Source organism: Acartia tonsa, chromosome 1, assembly GCF_053477335.1.
Source record: "Acartia tonsa isolate MP-2025a chromosome 1, ASM5347733v1, whole genome shotgun sequence".
NCBI lineage: Eukaryota > Metazoa > Arthropoda > Copepoda > Calanoida > Acartiidae > Acartia > Acartia tonsa.
In genome coordinates this window covers 55874538-55888025 of record NC_137260.1, presented here as the reverse complement: position 1 = coordinate 55888025, position 13488 = coordinate 55874538, and the positions used below count along the sequence as shown (strand labels likewise).

Here is a 13488-nt window from a genome sequence, read left to right as displayed (position 1 = left end):
ATTAAAATTTCTGTTTGAAGAGTTAGAGATCAACTTATAAAACAAAATATGAATCTTTTTGGATGTTATTAACATAAATAAGAAAAAATTATATTAGGCCTCCAAGTTCTGGTCTTGCAGGCCTCTAGGTCCACTCTGGACAGGTTATAGATATTTTTTTATTTGAAGTTTTAGAGGCCAATTAATAAAACAGAATATGCATCTTTTTGAATGCTATTAACATATCTGAAGAAAAAATTTAAATCGGCCTCCAAGTTCCAGTCCTGTAGGCCTCCATGTCCACTCTGGACAGGTAAAAAATTCAAATTTCTTATTTGAAGAGTTAGAGGTCAACTTATATAAAAGAATATGCATCATTTGGATTAACATAACCTAACTGAAGAAAAAATTAAAATCGACCTCTAAGTTCTGGTCCTGCAGACTCTGGACAGGTAAAAATCAAACTTCCCTCAATTGAACAGTTAATGGTATATTTGTTAAACAAAATGAGCTTATATTTGGATGTTCTTTATATATTTGAAGGAAAAAATATAATTGGCCTTCAGGTTTAGGAGCTGCAGGCCTTCAGGTGGACTCTGGACACAAATAAAAAATTTTTTTTTTAAGGAGTTAGAGGTTTATTAAACAACATAAGCATCTTTATAGATACTATTTATATGTTTAAAGAAAAAATGACAAATGACCTCCAGGTTTTGACGCTGCAGGCCTCCAGGTGGACTCTGGACAGGTAAAAATCAAAATTTCTTATTTATGAAGTTAGAGGTTGGTTTATAAAACAACATGAGCATCTTTTTAGATGTTATTTACATATCTGAAGAAAAAATACAATTGACCTCCAGGTCCAGGTACTGCAGGCTTCCATGTAGACTCTGTCCAGAGAAAACCAGGAGGCCTGAACTTGAACTCTTCAAATAAGATATTTGAGTCTTTTACCTGTCCTGAATGAACCTGAACTTGGATCCCGATACGTTAATATTATCCAAGTAAATGCATATTCTGTTATACAAATAGACCTCTAACTCTTCATATAAGAAATTTGATTGTTTACCTGTTCAGAGTGGACCTAAAAGCCTGCAGGACCTAAACTTGAAGGCTGATTTATATATTTTTTCCAGATATGTTAAGAAGATTAAAAAAAATACATATTATGTTTTATAAGTTGACTTCTAACTCTTATAATAAGAAATTTGATTTTTTACCTGTCCAGAGTGGACCTGGAGGCCTACAGGGCTTGACCCTGGGGGCTAATTTTCAATTTTTTTCAGATATGTTGATAACATCAGAAAAAAAGATGCATATTCTGTTTTATAGGTTGACCTCTTGCTCTTCAAACAAAAGATTTGAATTTTTACCAGTCCAGAGTGGACCTGGTGGCCTGCAGGACCAGAACTTGGAGGCCAATTTTAATTTTTTTCTTCAGATATGTTAATAACATCCTGAAAGATGCATATATGTTTAATTAGTTGATCTCTAAATTTTACAATTTTATTACCTGTCCAGAAACCACCTTTTAGCCTGCAGCACCTGAACCTGAAAACTTATCAAAAAAAATAATGATTATAAGTGAACTACTACACAAAAGTAAATTTTTATCCCAAATAACCTATAGTCTCACATTAATACCTAGCCTAATAATCACGGAGTAAGCGAAAGTGGTAAAACTTCCCCCTCACCCTTAAGTTAATTCTATGAAAAATAACTGATATTTAAATCATAATCACAAACAAAAATATATTTTAAAGCATTTTCTTCATCTCTTTTTTACTGTAGAGCTTTATGCATTTTTGTCGTATCACAGTATCTTTTGAGCCCCCCGCAGGGGCTAGAAATAGGAGAAGACCTACTGTGAAAATGAGACAAAACGCTCCTTAAGAGGCGTTGTCAAAAAACTGACAATATTCGTTTTTTGTTATATAAATGTAATATTATATAGTATATATAGTAAATTTTGATCAAGTAAAGGTAATAATATATAGTATATATAGTAAATTTTGGTCATATAGTATGATATAGTATCCAAATTCATCCTATATAGTATAGGTAAATAGTATATATAGTATGCAGTGGTCGCCCTGCATATAAGGCACTTTGCGATGAAAGGCATAACTTATTTTTGTGTGTGAAAAAGTAATTTTAATGGCAGCTTCATACTGAGCTTGTTGGCGGCTGCCGTCCCTCACTAGTAAAATGTAGGTTTTTTAGCCAAAAAGATGAATACTCAGGAAATTCGACCTGTTTTCATTTATTTATACCTAAATAGAGAGCCCCACGTCTTTATTTAAATCATAAGTGCATAGCCTAATTTTTTTCATATTTTTTATATTTTATACCTAATAAAACCCTCTATTTTCCAAAAATCTAACATCATTTCAACAAGTTTTATTCATTTATTTTATATGAAGTTCTTTTAAATCCACAATAATATTTGTTTTGTATAGGAATACTTTTAATAAACTAAGATGGCATTCAAAATTTAAAAAAAAAATTCAAAGTATATGAAGATTTCAACTAAATTATAATAGCAATTCAGATCCTCATACTAGAATAGGTCACTAGGACAAACAAACATTAACACTTACAGAATAATCATAATATATATAAATGTCTAAAAGTTGAAACAAAATTGAGTAAATTTGTTGAAAATCTTGACGTAAGGACATTCTGGTAACAACATTACAGTTGCTACGGTTTCTAAGTTATACCTACCAAAACTAAACTACTACAGGAATCACCATGGAAAGTTTGAAATCGATAAGACAATTTTAACATGTCTAAATTAACGGGAAAAAGCTCTGGACGGACCGACCCTAATTATAGAAAAGTTTCACTTTTAATAAACAAATCACTTTAAATTTATAATTCATAATTACAAATATGTTTTACAATAATTACAAAGACAGGTTGGTTCCTTCAGATTTATAAAATCTAAGCCTTCCTTTGCACCAGATTTTACAAGCTTAATTTTCACTATATCTTGGCAATTCTTGTCTTCTTCCACAAGCTACACAAATTATTTTTCGAGCTTTTAAATGATCTATTGCAAAATATGGTAGTTTGATATTAATGAATCAATCACACTAAGTATGAATTTTATTACTAATAAGCTTCCCGGATTTTTCATTTTTTGACTCGTGGATTTTTTTTTATAAATTACTTATGTAAAAAACATGAATTTATACCTTTTTCCAAGAAAAAAATATACTCAAGTTCGAATGCAGTTTATTTTTTAGGCTATGCACTTATGATTTAAACAAAGACGTGGGGCCCTCTATATAGGTATAAATAATTGATATCAGGTCGAATTTCCAGAGTATTCTTCTTTTTGACTAAAAAACCTATATTTTACTAGTGCCCTGGTTTAGCATTGCATTTGATAACATTTCTAAAAGGATCAAAGGATGGTTCCATGCAAACCCAACAACACAGTTGTGAAGATTAAAAAGTCAGATCTCTTTAAAATACTTTTCAGTATTTAATATATCCTTGTTAAATATGCAATGGTTATTGCAATTCAAATATCAATCTGTCATTTTGTTTTAGTTATGTGATAAAGGACTGTTTAATTGTTCAAATATCTAAAAAGACATCATTAAAAACTATTTTATTAGCTTACAAGAATAAAAACAACTTCAACTTATTTTTATGCCATTTCCCTGTCATAGAAAATACACCGTTGATTTTACAATATAAATAATCAGGTGTTTGCAAGTAGAAAAAAAGATTTGATTACTAAAACATTTATTTTCAGCTGCCTAACTGCAACACTTATCCTTCTTTGGAAACATTTGGAAATAAAATAAAAATAGATAAATTAAAAATTTGGCAAAACAATTCATAATTAAATGCCAGAGAATCATAATAATAAAGGGGAAATTATGAAAGGAAGTAAAAAAGAGAAGAAAGGAGAGAGAGTGAAAAAAGGGGGGTGAATGGAAAGAAGGGAAAGAGATAAGATGGATTGGGAGAGAGAAAATAAAAAGAAGTGAATGATATATAAATTTATCATTATAGATGATAAGATGATAAAAAAGAAAAAGTATAAAAAGATAAAAGTAAAGCTGATAATTATTCCAATGCACGCATAACCCCACTCCTGTAAACCCTCCCTCCTAAAACCCTCCTCAAATTGCAAGATTAATTTGCACTTGTGCGAGTCCTAACAATACATGTCCTTTGGTGTCTTTGTGTTATGTTTGGTTCTCTGTTTGTGTTAATATTATAGTGCATGTTTATAGCTTCAAATCTATCTTAGAGAATCAGTATATTGGTCTGTTGATTAGAAATTACAGTGACGTCAAGGATTAGGGGGTTTAAAGAGGTGGTTATACCCTCCCACTACAATCAACTTTTGGGGCACCTTTGAAGATATATACTATACTAGATTTCCAACCATAAAAATTAAACATCTCAAAAGGGACAAGCATAGTTACCCCAAAACTCTTTGAAACTCCTTAAAATTTGTTTGGGTACTTCACATAATGGTTCAAAAGTTAAAGTTTTGACATCCTTGAGGGTTTGGTTAATCTTTCTGACAAAGAAAACTCCAAATAAACAGCTGAATTGGAAATCTTTAAAATAACTTATTTTTAGTTATTACTAGTATGTTATTTTTTAGATTAAAGTAAAAACTTCGGGTATAGTCCTTTCCATGACATCGCTCCATATGGGGCGATGATTTTAATTGATCGCCTCTTATGACAAGGGGCGATGTATTGGCTCCTTGAAAGGAGCGATTTAATAGCCCCTTATAACAAGAGGCGATGTTATGACTCCTTGAAAGGAGCGATTTGATAGCCCCTTGCCCTAAGAGGCGATTAAATGATCCTTTATCGCTCCATAATCGCTCCTTCTAAAGAGGTAATGATATGTCCTCTTATCCCAAGGGGCTATTTAATAAAATATCGCCTCTTCATGGCCCCTTCACGATTTTATATATATATCTGAGTTCCTTGATGGCCCCTACATCGCTCCTTCATCTCTCCTTCTTGAAATTTATATTACATTGTACTTACTTTGATGGCCCCTACATCGCTCCTCCATCGCCCCTTCATCGCTCCTACATCGCTCCTTCATCTCTCCATCTTGAAATTTATACTACATTGTACTTTGATGGCCCCTACATCGCTCCTCCATCGCCCCTTCATCGCTCCTACATCGCTCCTTCATCTCTCCTTCTTGAAATTTTTATTACATGGTACTTTGATGGCCCCTACATCGCTCCTCCATCGCTCCTCCATCGCCCCTTCATCGCTCCTACATCGCTCCTTCATCTCTCCTTCTTGAAATTTACATTACATTGTACTTTGATGGCCCCTACATCGCTCCTCCATCGCCCCTTCATCGCTCCTCCATCGCCCCTACATCGCTCCTTCATCTCTCCTTCTTGAAATTTACATTACATTGTACTTTGATGGCCCCTACATCGCTCCTCCATCGCCCCTTCATCGCTCCTCCATCGCCCCTACATCGCTCCTCCATCGCCCCGTACATCGCTCCTTCATCGCCCCTTCATCGCTCCTACATCGCTCCTTCATCTCTCCTTCTTGAAATTTATATTACATTGTACTTTGATGGCCCCTACATCGCTCCTCCATCGCCCCTTCATCGCTCCTACATCGCCCCTACATCGCTCCTTCATCTCTCCTTCTTGAAATTTATATTACATTGTACTTTGATGACCCCTACATCGCTCCTCCATCGCCCCTACATCGCTCCTACATCGCCCCTACATCGCTCCTTCATCTCTCCTTCTTGAAATTTATATTACATTGTACTTTGATGGCCCCTACATCGCTCCTCCATCGCCCCTTCATCGCTCCTACATCGCCCCTACATCGCTCCTTCATCTCTCCTTCTTGAAATTTATATTACATTGTACTTTGATGGCCCCTACATCGCTCCTCCATCGCCCCTTCATCGCTCCTCCATCGTCCCTACATCGCTCCTTCATCTCTCCTTCTTGAAATTTATATTACATTGTACTTTGATGACCCCTACATCGCTCCTCCATCGCCCCTACATCGCTCCTACATCGCTCCTCCATCGCCCCTTCATCGCTCCTTCTCCAAATTTATATTACATTGTACTTTTATGGCCCCTACATCCCCTACATCGCTCCTCCATCACCCCTTCATTGCTCCTCCATCGCCCCTTCATCGCTCCTACATCGCCCCTTCATCGCTCCTACATCGCCCCTACATCGCTCCTTCATCTCTCCTTCTTATAATTTATATTACATTGTACTTACTTTGATGGCCCCTACATCGCTCCTCCATCGCCCCTACATCGCTCCTACATCGCCCCTACATCGCTCCTTCATCTCTCCTTCTTGAAATTTATATTACATTGTACTTACTTTGATGGCCCCTACATCGCTCCTCCATCGCCCCTTCATCGCTCCTACATCGCCCCTACATCGCTCCTCCATCGCCCCTTCATCGCTCCTACATCGCCCCTACATCGCTCCTCCATCGCCCCTACATCGCTCCTCCATCGCCCTACATCGCTCCTCCATCGCCCCTACATCGCTCCTACATCGCCCCTATATCGCTCCTACATCGCCCCTACATCGCTCCTTCATCTCTCCTTCTTGAAATTTATATTACATTGTACTTTGATGGATTGATAGATGGATAGACAGACAGATTGATAGATTGATAGATGGATAGACAGACAGATGGATAGATGGATAGATGGATAGACGGATAGATGGATAGATGAATAGATGGACAGACAGACAGACAGACAGACAGATAGATAGATGGATAGACAGACAGATGGATAGAAGGATAGATGGATAGATGGATAGACAGACAGACAGATAGACAGACAGACAGACAGACAGACAGATAGATAGATGGATAGACAGACAAATGGATAGAAGGATAGATGGATAGATGGATAGATGGATAGATGGATAGATGGATAGATGGATAGATGAATAGATGAATAGATGAATAGATGAATAGATGAATAGATGGATAGATGGATAGACAGACTGACATTCTACCTTGTATTATAGCAGCTTCTCCTTGTATCTATGACCTCTATTTTAAATTGCAATGTTAGATTACTCATTTGAATAGATTACTTAATAAATATATTAAAAAAATATATTGAGTTTTTTATTTTGTTTTTTTTATGTTTTTTTTCAGATAAGGTAAAATGATGTTTTATTTGTAGAAGGGGCGTTGTAGGGGCCATATAAATATATTAAAAATATATTAAGTTTTTATTTTGTTTTCTTCTTAGTTACCATCTATGTATTGCAATGTATTGCAAATTTAAGGAAGGAGGGATGTAGGGGCGATGGAGGAGTGATGTAGGGGATATCAAGTTGCAATGTAATATAAATTTGGAGAAGGAGCAATGGAGTGGCGATGAAGGGGCGAAGTAGGGGCCATCAAAGTGCAATGTAATACTAATTTGGAGAAGGAGCGATGTAGGGGCCATCAAAGTACAAAGTAATATAAATTTGGAAAAGGATCGATGTAGGAGCCATCAAAGTAGAATGTAATATAAATTTGGAAAAGGAGCGATGTATGGGCCAGCAAAGTAAGTACAATGTAATATAAATTTCAAGAAGGAGAGATTTAGGGGCGATGAAGGAGCGATGTAGGGGCCATCAAAGTACAATGTAATATAAATTTCAAGAAGGAGAGATGAAGGAAAAATGTAGGGGCGATGAAGGAGCGATGAAGGGGCGATGGAGGAGCGATGTAGGGGCCATCAAAGTACAATGTAATATAAATTTCAAGAAGGAGAGATGAAGGAGCGATGTAGGGGCGATGGAGGAGCGATGTAGGGGCCATCAAAGTATGTACAATGTAATATAAATTTCAAGAAGGAGAGATGAAGGAGCGATGGAGGAGCGATGTAGGGGCCATCAAAGTACAATGTAATATAAATTTCAAGAAGGAGAGATGAAGGAGCGATGTAGGAGCGATGTAGGGGCGATGGAGGAGCGATGTAGGGGCCATCAAAGTAAGTACAATGTAATATAAATTTCAAGAAGGAGAGATGAAGGAGCGATGTAGGGGCGATGTAGGAGCGATATAGGGGCGATGGAGGAGCGATGTAGGGGCGATGGAGGAGCGATGTAGGGGCGATGGAGGAGCGATGTAGGGGCGATGGAGGAGCGATGTAGGGGCCATCAAAGTAAGTACAATGTAATATAAATTTCAAGAAGGAGAGATGAAGGAGCGATGTAGGGGCGATGTAGGAGCGATGTAGGGGCCATCAAAGTATGTACAATGTAATATAAATTTCAAGAAGGAGAGATGAAGGAGCGATGGAGGAGCGATGTAGGGGCCATCAAAGTACAATGTAATATAAATTTCAAGAAGGAGAGATGAAGGAGCGATGTAGGAGCGATGTAGGGGCGATGGAGGAGCGATGTAGGGGCCATCAAAGTAAGTACAATGTAATATAAATTTCAAGAAGGAGAGATGAAGGAGCGATGTAGGGGCGATGTAGGAGCGATATAGGGGCGATGGAGGAGCGATGTAGGGGCGATGGAGGAGCGATGTAGGGGCGATGGAGGAGCGATGTAGGGGCGATGGAGGAGCGATGTAGGGGCCATCAAAGTAAGTACAATGTAATATAAATTTCAAGAAGGAGAGATGAAGGAGCGATGTAGGGGCGATGTAGGAGCGATATAGGGGCGATGGAGGAGCGATGTAGGGGCAATGGAGGAGCGATGTAGGGGCGATGGAGGAGCGATGTAGGGGCGATGGAGGAGCGATGTAGGGGCCATCAAAGTAAGTACAATGTAATATAAATTTCAAGAAGGAGAGATGAAGGAGCGATGTAGGGGCGATATAGGAGCGATATAGGGGCGATGTAGGGGCGTTGTAGGAGCGATGAAGGGGCGATGGAGGAGCGATGTAGGGGCCATCAAAGTACAATGTAATATAAATTTCAAGAAGGAGAGATGAAGGAGCGATGTAGGGGCGATGTAGGAGCGATGGAGGAGCGATGTAGGGGCGATGGAGGAGCAATGAAGGGGCGATGGAGGAGCGATGTAGGGGCCATCAAAGTAAGTACAATGTAATATAAATTTCAAGAAGGAAAGATGAAGGAGCGATGTAGGGGCGATGTAGGAGCGATATAGGGGCAATGGAGGAGCGATGTAGGGGCCATCAAAGTAAGTACAATGTAATATAAATTTCAAGAAGGAGAGATGAAGGAGCGATGTAGGGGCGATGTAGGAGCGATATAGGAGCGATGTAGGGGCGATGGAGGAGCGATGTAAGGGGATGGAGGAGCGATGTAGGGGCCATGGAGGAGCGATGTAGGGGCGATGGAGGAGCGATGTAGGGGCGATGGAGGAGCGATGAAGGGGCGATGGAGGAGCGATGTAAGGGCCATCAAAGTAAGTACAATGTAATATAAATTTCAAGAAGGAGAGATGAAGGAGCGATGTAGGGGCCATGGAGGAGCGATGTAGGGGCGATGGAGGAGCGATGTAGGGGCCATCAAAGTACAATGTAATATAAATATCAAGAAGGAGAGATGAAGGAGCGATGTAAGGGGATGGAGGAGCGATGTAGGGGCCATGGAGGAGTGATGTAGGGGCGATGGAGGAGCGATGTAGGGGCGATGGAGGAGCGATGCAGGGGCGATGGAGGAGCGATGTAAGGGCCATCAAAGTAAGTACAATGTAATATAAATTTCAAGAAGGAGAGATGAAGGAGCGATGTAGGGGCCATGGAGGAGCGATGTAGGGGCGATGGAGGAGCGATGTAGGGGCCATCAAAGTACAATGTAATATAAATATCAAGAAGGAGAGATGAAGGAGCGATGTAGGGGCGATGTAGGAGCGATGAAGGGGCGATGGAGGAGCGATGTAGGGGCCATCAAAGTACAATGTAATATAAATTTCAAGAAGGAGAGATGAAGGAGCGATGTAGGGGCGATGTAGGAGCGATGAAGGGGCCATGGAGGAGCGATGTAGGGGCCATCAAAGTACAATGTAATATAAATTTCAAGAAGGAGAGATGAAGGAGCGATGTAGGGGCGATGGAGGAGCGATGAAGGGGCGATGGAGGAGCGATGTAGGGGCCATCAAAGTACAATGTAATATAAATTTCAAGAAGGAGAGATGAAGGAGCGATGTAGGGGCGATGTATGAGCGATGTAGGGGCGATGGAGGAGCGATGTAGGGGCCATCAAAGTACAATGTAATATAAAATTCAAGAATTAGAGATGAAGGAGCGATGTAGGGGCGATGTAGGGGCGATGTAGGGGCCATCAAAGTACAATTTAATATAAATTTCAAGAAGGAGAGATGAAGGAGCGATGTAGGGGCGATGAAGGAGCGATGAAGGGGCACTGGAGGTAAAGGACTATGGAGGGGCGATGGAGAGGCTATGAAGGAGCCATCATGGGGCTATAGTATAGCCTCTTATCATAAGAGGCGATATTAACGCCCCTTCAAAGGAGCTATTAAGAGGCCATGAAGGAGCTATAGCATAGCCTTTTATCATAAGAGGCGATATGAACGCTCCTTAAAAGGGGCTATCACATCGCTCCATATGATAAGAGGCTATGCTATAGCTCCTTGAAGGAGCTATAGAAAATCATCGCCCCATATGGAGCGATGTCATGGAAAGGACTATACCCAAAACTTCTCTTGTATGTTGTCATCCTTGTTTTTTTTGCAAGTACATGTTGTGAATTAGTATGCCATCTGAAAAACAAGTAAAAAATCTGATGGAATATCAGTGGCAAGCACAACATCATAAATATTTCAATTGTCTGCATCTAGTTGCTGGACAGGTTATCTCACCCATCTGACACTATCCGTACATCCATGTCACTGACAGCTTACAAGGACAACAGGGATATAGGGATACGTTAATCTAATCTTTCACAAAATATATAAAATAAATTCTGCATTTACTGAAGATCTTCATAGTGCCTGTAAAAAAATGACGTCATACAATACAAATCACTTATGATATTCCAATGCACAGACTAAATTACCAAAGACAGGCCAGTATACATTTTAATTGACCAATAGTAGGCCAGTGTGACATTTTTTGGCATTATAAAAAGCATCGCTTTTACTAGATTTTGAATATTGGGAAAGAAAGAGTTGTAGATTGGAAGAAATTTTAATGTTAGGGGGAGATTTGAAATCTGCATTAAATTTTAAGGATTTTTTTTATAAAATTCGTTTTTTGTATAATTCTTTATCTAAAAGCGGAAATACAATTTAAGTTAATTAATTTTGACCAATAGGATAGGTGGATTATAAACTATCTGCGCTCTAATTGGGTGGATGATGTACGACACTTAAGCTTCTCCAATCAGAGCGCAGATAGTTTTCAATCCACCAATCACAGATGTCAAAATTAATTAACTTAAAATGTATTTCCGCTTTTAGATAAAGAATTATACAAAAAACGAATTTTATAAAAAATCCTTCAAATTTGATGCAGTTTTCAAATCCCCCCCTAACTTTAAAATTCCTTCCAACTTATATATCCTATTGTGGATAAATACTTTTTATATACTTGTTCTATTGGTCCCTGGAAGGTAAACCAACATTTATGTGCCTACAAAAGAGATCAGAGTTGACCAAAGGGTTGGCAGAAAGAAATAATTAGATACAGGAATAAATTACTATAGAGTGGTCAAGCTAGTGTAAGATTTTAATTTTTCATATACCATGTTTTGTTTTGAAATTCTATTTAAATTTAAAAGTACATAATGGACAATTGTATTCATAATGATTGGGAAGTAGATTTATTTTTCATCTAATCTTCCATCTCTGGTTGATATAGATTTAAGAATAAACAATATTAAGACCAATACAAAAGGTAAGGCTGCCTTGCAAAAACATAGTGATCCATTCGTGTAACAAACCGAGAAAGGTATAAAGAGACAAAAAGCGCATGCTACTTATGGTATGCCGCGCATATTATTGTCGTAATTGAAGCTACTCTATTACTCCAATATGTTATTCATAGATCATTTGCTGAAATAAAAAAATGGCATTAAAATGAAAATCCTATTTCTTTTTTACAAGAGTTTTCATAAAACAGAGTTGGAATATTGTAAGATAAAAAACATAGAAGTAATACTTAACTTGGACAAGTTTCATCCTTGTTAAGTGGACAATGGTCAAAAAGAGACGTTCTTATAGATACCTGTAGACAAAGACTCAGGTAGCTTCATATACAATAATCAGCATTAGCAAAATGTAATCATTTCAGGTAAAATGATATATTATACAAGCATATACTTCAATAAATTAAAAAAAAGACTTTTGAATGCATTTAAAAAATTATCATTTATTTTTCGGGTTATTATTCATTTAGGTATATTATAAGCAAGATGTCAAAAAATTATTATTCTTTTGATGTGTCATGAACAGTTGATACAATATCATTATTAATGAAATAGCAAATATCTTATTCTATGATTGTTTCGCAAGCAACTGATACATAAAAGAATGCAGGGATCTAAAGGGATAAGATAATGACCGATAAATTAATGTACCTCCCCAATGACGATACAGAACATTATCCCTTCAGTAGATAACAATTGATTGTTGAAACTAAATGAACCAACCAATCAAATTCAATTAAAGTCCCAACGTTATCAAGCCAACGAATAAGAAAATGTCACTATAAAACTTTGGGGACTAGTTTAACAAACAGCCCAATGTTCCCTCCCTCTCTGTAAAGAATGTCAATAAATATTATTCTATGGTTGTGTCGCGAACAACTGACAGACATCATGATCAACAGAATGGCAAATGCAACTTTTTTTCAAAGGCAGCAAATGAAGGAATGAGTCAGGAATTTTGCACAAACAAGCATGAAAATGCATGAATTAAGGATAAACAATGAAAAATAGTTTTTTTTTAATTGTAATAAGTGGGGATGTTTCATAAAGAATGCAACAGATCAGTGTGTGTGTGTTGTGTATGTCTGTACCGAAGAATCTTGCTAACCAATGAAACTATACGGTTCTCATTTACAGTGTAGCTTATCATAGGTCCTGGGAAGATTTTGGGGGAGGGTACCACCACCCTCCAAGGATTAATCACCCCTAGAATAATGTTTTTAAAAACTAAAATTAAAGATTTGGGATCGACCCCCCCCCCTCCAACCGCAAAAAATTATCCCCTCCCTAATTTTTTAAAAACTTTTTCTTTTTAAAACTAAAATACTAAATGGGTAGACGGTCGATTTCAACCCCCTACTATCCCAAATACCCCTAGAGGCCTAGGGGGTGGGGGGGGGGGGGGTGTAATTGCTAGTAAGCTATAAAACAGGAACATTAAGAAAGAAAAAAACTAATTAAGTAATGCTAACTTTGCACACAAACGTCATGTTTTTTTTTTCATAAGCCATCCCTTATCAATTTTAAGTATCAAGTACAAAACTCTGATGTCTACAATAACTCAATACCATAAACATAAAGACTTTATTCTTGTTATAGTCAAATACTATTATGAATTTGCAAGCTGGTTAA

At 37.7% G+C, this 13488-nt stretch overlaps 1 protein-coding gene across 1 annotated transcript in view; it reads right to left on the bottom strand.

Annotated features, from left to right (window-relative positions):
- The window catches only part of olf186-M (Ki-ras-induced actin-interacting protein-IP3R-interacting domain olf186-M), a 46739-nt gene that overhangs the window by 27511 nt on the left and 5740 nt on the right, over nt 1-13488 (bottom strand). The window lies entirely within an intron of this gene.